Genomic DNA, 7,613 nt, shown 5'->3' on the forward strand with positions numbered 1-7,613 from the left:
GGCTCTTTCCATGTTTTAGCTATTGTGGAGAGTGCTGCTATGAACATTGGGGTACATGTGCTCCTATGCCTCAGCATTTCTATATCCCTTGGGTAAATTTCTAGCAGTGCTATTGCTGGGTCATAGGGGAGTTCTATTGTTAGTTCATAGAAGACATTTATTATCTCAGAGAAATAGTTTTAGTAAATAATGGTGGAGTGAATTATTAAGTCTGAAACTAAGAGGATACACTAAAGGTGACTTTTAGGAATAGTATGACCAATAGTATAAATTCATGGAAGACTACAGTAAACCAAAAAAGAGAGAAATGTAAGGGCTCATAATTCTTAGAATTAGAGGTTTCCATCACATCTTTAACTGAGGCAATAATTCTGCATGGAAAGAGAGCAAAGAATGGTCTCATCATGGGGCACATGGGTGGCTTAACCAGTTAAGCATCAGACACTTGATTTCAGCTCAGGTCATGATCTCACTGGTGTGTGAGTTTGAGCTGCCAGGTGGGGCTCTATGCTGACAGTGAGGAGCCTGCTTCGGATTCTCTCCCTCACTCTCTCTGCTCCTCCTCAGTTCCTGCTCTTTCAAAAAAAATAAATACACTTAAGAAGAAAAGAATGGTCTCATCATGCAACAGATATGAGGGCTATAGCAACCATGCATCATTACTTTTTTTTTTTTTTGCTTTATATATGTGTATACACTGAATAGCTATTTCCCCCTTTTCTTTTTCTTGTTATTCTTTATAAAGAGTGTTAATGAGTGAGTAATTTAAATATTTAGCCTGTTGTGATGGTTAATTTTATGTATCAACTTGATTGGGGTGTGGAGTGCCTAAATATTTGGTCAAACATTCCCCTGGGTGTTTCTATGAGGGTGCTTTTTGGTGAGATTAGCATTTAAATCAGTAGACTGAGTAAAGCAGTTTGGGTGATCAATTGACATCGTCTAATCAGTTTTCTGTCAGTTAATAGAACAAAAAGGTTGACTTCCCCTGAGTAAGAAACAATTCTTCCTGTCAGAGAATGTCTGAACTGGGACATTAGTTTGTTTGTATGTTTTTTCCCTACTTTCAAATGGAAACATCAGCTTTTCTTGAATCTCCAGCCTGCCAGTCTTAAGACAATGCAGATTTTCCTCAGGATTTACCCCCACCACCCTTCTTTGCTTCTAGATCTATAGCTAGACTCAAGTCCCAACAGGACTCTGGAGATAAGGTACAAAGTGAGACTCATGTGGAGATGTGCTACATTCTGAAAAAATGACTTGAGGGGTGCCTGGGTGACTCAGTCAGTTAAGTGTCCTACTTTGGCTCAGGTCATGATCTCACAGGCTCATGAGTTTGAGCCCCACCTAGCACTCTGTGCTGACATCTTGGAGCCTGGAGCCTGGTTCAGATTCTGTGTGTCCCTCTCTGTCTCTCTGCCCTCCTCCTGCTCATGCTTTGTTTCTCTCTCTCTCTCTCAAAAATAAACATTAAAACATTTTTAAATAAAAGAATGACTTGAGCTTTCTAACTTATACAGACAGAAATCTGGGGAATGTATATGGTAACAGAAACTACATATGAGGGATAATAGTGGATCAGGCCAAATTTATTGACATGGGCTCAATAAGCAAAGATTCTGCTTTTAATGTTGTGGCTTCAGGAATCAGAAAGAGCTCTAACTGGCCGCTTGCTTAAAACATAAATCAAAAGGTGGCCTATGGTATGTGAGTTAGGAATGCAAGACTTGCCTTGGTTTGATGTAGGGAAAGGGATTTGAGGGTTTATGGAAATGGGAACGTTAAAACCATCTTACTCACCCTAGAAGGGTCCAAGATACACCTTTCACCATGACTGTGAGAAAGACATTTGTGAGGGAAGCCTCAGCCCCCTTGAAGACCTCTGGGGTTGCTCTTCGTTGCAGGCCACACTTCACAGGAGGAACTGTGTCACTGTGTTGGGAAGCTTGAATGCAATGGGAATAATTGGGTCCCAGGAGACAAGTGGCAGCACTCAACCACCAAAGGCAAGGTGCATGGTAATGGAGAGAAGACACAAAGCAGCAATGAGAATAGTTTAACTTGCACAGACTTATGCTGTTGGCTAGTTGAGCATGATGTTCCTAGAAGTGAAATAGAAAGGAAGCCTATTAAACTGTTACTTGATCTATATAAGCAGAAAATTTCTTGGTCAAGTGAACACAAAAATCAGAGTCACAGCCCCTCAATCAGTTCCCAGACCTGAGCCACTTTATAGATTCAGAATCCCTTGAATAAAGGGAAGTCTAATTTTCCTTGAGGAAGAAGCCTGGTAATTTATATTGTTAATCTTTCTTACAGTCTTCCACCAAAGAGAACTGTGGAATTTCACTAAGGTAACTGTACATTGGAGGAAAGGAAATAATCAGCCCTTTCAGAGATCACTAGACTCTGGCTCTGGACTGATACTAATTTCCAGAGGCCCGTCACTGGGGTCCACCTGTCAGAGTAGGAACTTATGGGGGTCAGATGATCAATGTGGCTTTAGCTCAGGTCTGTCTCACAGTGGATCCAGTGGGTTCCCATGCCCACCCTCTGTTTATTTACCCAGTTCTGGAATGCACAGTTGGAGTAGAAATAGACAACATCTGTCAGAATTCTCACATTGGTTCCCTAACCTGTGACGTAAGGGCTATTATGGTGGGAAAGACCAAGGAAGCCACTGGAACTGCCTCTGTGCAGAAAAAATAGCAAAGCAAAAGCAATTTAACATTCCTAGATGGATTGCATGGATTAGTGCTATCATTAAGGGCTCGAAAAATGCAGGAATGGTAATTCCCACCACATCCCCATTTAACTTGCCTATTTGGCCTGTGCAGAAGACAGATGGGTCTTGGAGAATGACAGTGGATTATCATAAGCTCTTCCAGGTGGCAATTCTAATTGCAGCTGTTGTACCAGATGTAGTTTCCTTGCTTGAACAAATTAACACATCCCCTGGTAAAACCTGGTATGCTGCTATTGACCTGACAAATGCTTTTTTAAAATACAGTTATCTATTAGTAAAGACCATCAGAAGCAGGTTTCTTTTATCAGGCAAGGCCAGCAATACACCTTCACTGTCCTACCCAGAGGTATATAAACTATCTAGCACTGTGTCATAATTTACTTTGCAAGAATCCTGATTGCCTTTGCCTTCCACAAAATACCCTGGTCCATTACATTGATGGCATTATGCAGATTGGACTTAATGAGCAAGAAGAAACTACTCTAGACTTATTGGTAAGACATTTGTGTGTCAGAGATGGGGAAATAAATCCAATAAACAGTCAGAGGCCTTTTATCTCAGCGAAATTTCTAGGGGTCTAGTGGTGTGAGCCATCTCATAAAATGAAGGATAAATTGTATCTTGCCCCTCCTCCAACTGAGAGAGAGAGAGAGGAGAGAGAGAGACAAAGTCTAGTATACTTTTTTGGATTACAGTGGCAATATATTTCTCATTTGGATGTGTTGCTCTGTGTAAGCATTGACCAATTGATCTGAAAAGCTACTACTTTTGAGTGGGGCCCTAAAGAAGAGACGGCTCTGCAATTGTCCAGCTGTTATGCACGCTGCTCTGCCTCTTGGGCTCTGTGATCCAGCAGATCCGGAGGATCCAGCAGATCCAGCAGTGCTTGAAGTGACCGTGGCACACAGGGATGCTATCCGAAGCCTTTGACAGGACATAACATACATGAGAACCACAGCGGCCATGCTTAATTCCTTTCTTTTTTATAGTTGGGGAGAGGGAGGGAGACAAACCATGAGAGACTCTTGAATATTGAGAACAAACTGAGGGCTGATGGGGGTGGGGGAGAGGGGAAGAGGGGTGATGGGCATGGAGGAGGGCACTTGTTGGGATGAGCACTGGGAAACCAACTTGACAATAAACTATAAAATAAAAAAATATAAAAATTATAGAACTGAAAAAATTCCTCTCTTTTTTGCTCTCTGAATGAGTATATGTAAGTAGGTATTTTCTCCCTTTTTTTTCTTGCTATTTTTGTAAAGAGTATTGGTGGAGAGTTAACTTGATTATTTAGCCTTTAGTTATAGGATATCTGCAATGAATTGGGACTAAACTACAAACGAAACTCACCTAGAGAAGGATATGACTGGTGAGTCTTTGGGACAGTGTAGTCTGAGAGGAAGGGGAGTGTGTCTTTGTGTTAAGGACTATTGCTTCATGTTAGGCAGAAACATTATATTATTGTTTAGAAGTTTAAATTGGAGTTTAAGAGTGCGTGTGGATGACTTGCCAAAGGGGTAAACTATGCCAGGTATGTGCCTTGACATCCAGCATCATCCTCACCAATCTATGTTGTCTTCTGAATCACAAAGGCTAAAAATCTGGAAATGGAGTTTCTTTTTTTTTTTTTTTTGAAATAAAATTATTTTATTTTATTATTTTTTTACAAATAGTTTATTGTCAAGTTGGTTTCCATATAACACCCAGTGCTCATCCCCACAAGTGCCCTCCTCCATNGAAATGGAGTTTCTAAGACTCCCTTACTACTGGAGTTCTGTGTTAGGTTCAGCCAGTGAAAACACAAATGACAAACTATGAAGCAGGGAGAAAGTAAAAACATTTTCTTCTGACTCTGGCAATGATCGTGATGACAGACTAGGATAGTTTCTTGCAGTAGTGGTATTAACTACAGGCAAACATGGGATCAGATGAGCTCCAGCATGGATGGTAGCTTATTACATTTTGTGAGCTCTGATCTCTGGGAGGTTTCATCTTCCTTCCATGTGTGCTCCTTAAATGTTTCCAAATTCATAGAAATGAATTCTCCATGTTAAGTGTTTTTCTATTTCAAATATCTAGAGTGTCTTCTGTTTTCCTGACTGAATCCTGACTGATATAGAAGAACTACTCTCACCTTTTTTAAATCTTACTATGGTGTATCACCCCCAGGGTGTGGTAATCTCTCTCTTTTTTAAAAAAGATTTTATTTTTAAGTAACACCTACACCCAAGGTGGGGCTTGAATTTACAAGCCTCAGGTCAAGAGTTGCACACACGGACTGTGCCTGCCAGCCAGGCACCCTAGTGGTAATCTCTTTAGATCCAAATGAATGTAATAATTAGACTCATTGATAACAATGATAAAAACATTAAACAGCTGAGTAACACATTTTTTAAAGAAGTTAACTATTGAGAGAGGCATTTTCATGCATGCTGTCTTTTATTCTCACTCAGCCACATAAGAATGGGTCTTAGGCCTGGAACAGGGCCTCCTTACCAAGATGTAAAGAGCCTATACAGCCTGAGCTGGGCTTATCACTTTATGTGTGAGTATTTTTCCCTATTTCAAACTCAGTGTGTGCTCTTTTATTAAGCTTAAGTGTGTATCTTTAAATTTTTAAAAATATTTTATTTATTTTTGAGAGAGAGAGAAAGAGATACAGAGCATGAGTGGGGGAGTATCAGAGAAAGAGGAAGACACAGGCTGAAGCAGGCTCTAGGCTCTGAGCTGTCAGCACAGAGATTGACAAGGGGCTTGAACTCATGAACTGTGAGATCATGACCTGAGCTAAAGTTGATGGTTCACTGACCCATCTAGGCACCCCTTAAGTGTATATCATAATGGCCTTCAGACATCCCCCCAGCTTTCAGTATTTTCGGCTCTATGTGGAGAGAAAGAGGTCCTTCCAGAAGCATTGAGAGGGATACATGTAGGTAAATTGCCCTGTGTAACTTGTTGGGAAAGATCCATTGGTCATGAAGGATTAATACCCCCTACTAATGTTGCTCTTGCTCTTTCTCTTTTATATGTTAAGTATTGCTCCATCCAGTGCTTGGCTTACTTGTATTTTCCTTGATGCAACAGGAATACTTCAATACCAAGATGGAGCAGGATAAAGTGTTACCAGTAACCTGTGCATAGTGTTATGCTCCCTTGGGATAGATATCTGGTGCATGGTATTCTGCTTGATATTAAGTAGTTCCTAGTTCTTGTTTTCAACAAAGAACTTTCAGACTTTACCATTTCTGATGCTCTTCATTATTTCTTGAAGAATCAAGATTCCATATGTATAACTTCCCTTCATTATGAAGAACCTTACTTAGTATTTCTAGTAATGCAGCTCTTCTAGCAATATATTCTGTTAGTTTTCTTTTACTTGAAATTATCATTATACCACCTTGATTCTAGAAGAATACTTTCATGGGATACAGAATTCTGGGCTGGATGCTTTTTTATTTAAAAAATTAAAAAATGTAGTTCAGGAGATGATCCAAGATGGCAGTATAGCAAAACCCTGGACTCACTTCTCCCACAGACACACGGAATCTACACCTACATATAGAGCAATTCCTAATGAAGAAGAATTAAATGCCAATTGAACTTCTGCACAGCAAGGGATATAGGAATCCCACAGAGAAGATTTGGAGAGACAGAGACATAGTAACTACGGGAATCCCATTCCTAATGTGACAACCTACGATAGGGAGGGATGTAACAGAGACATCACCACAAACATGAAATCTACAGATAACACAATGGCACTAAATTAATATCTTTCAATCATACTCTGAATGTAAAGAAACAAAATACCCAATCAAAAGATAGGGTATCAGAATAAATTTCTTTAACAAAAGCAAAACAAAACAAGACCCATCTATATGTTTCCTACAAGAGACTGATTTTAGACCTGAGGACACCTGCAGATTGAAAGTAAGGGGATAGAGAACCATCTATCATCCTAATGGACGTCAAAAGAAAGCCAGAACAGCCATACTTATATCAGACAAACTAGAATTTGAAACAAAGACTGTAACAAGAGATGAAGAATGATGAATTATATCATAATTAAAGGGTCTATCCATCAATAAAAGCTAACAATTGTAAATATTTATGTCCCCAACGTGTGAATCCAAATGCATAAATCAGTTAATCACAAACATAAGCAAACATATTGATAATAACACCATAATTGTAGGAGACTTTAATACTCTACTTAGAGCAATGGACAGATCATTTAAGCAGAATATCAATAAGGAAACAATGGCTCTGAATGACACATTGGACCATATGGACTTAACAGATATATTCAGAACATTTCATCCTAACGCAGCAGAATACACGTTCTTCTCTAGTGCACATGGAACATTCTCCAGAATAGATTACATACTTGGTCACAAAGCAGCCCTCAACAAGTATAATAAGACAGATCATACCATGCATATTTTCAGGTCACAATGTTATGAAACTTGAGATCAACCACAAGAAAAAATTTGGAAAGACCCTAAATACATAGAGGTTAAATACTCTCCTACTAAAATATGAACGAGTTTACCAGGAAATTAAAAAAGAAATTAGGCTGCACCAGTTTGCATTCCCATCAACAGTGTAAAATTTTTCTATCAGTCTACTTATCCATTTATATGTGATCTTTCTACTGTATTTACTTTCATACTCTCTTCTACAGACTTTAAGAATTTCACTCTAGGGGTTCCTGGGTGGCTCAGTGGGTTAAGCACCTTACTTTGGCTCAGGTCATGATCTCATGGTTTGTGGGTTCGAGCCCCTCAATGGATTCTGTGCTGACAGTAGCAACGTNGAAACAATGGCTCTGAATGACACATTGGACCATATGGACTTAACAGATATA

This window comes from Crocuta crocuta, unplaced genomic scaffold (assembly GCF_008692635.1).
Source record: "Crocuta crocuta isolate KB4526 unplaced genomic scaffold, BGI_CrCroc_1.0 scaffold620, whole genome shotgun sequence".
Lineage (NCBI taxonomy): Eukaryota > Metazoa > Chordata > Mammalia > Carnivora > Hyaenidae > Crocuta > Crocuta crocuta.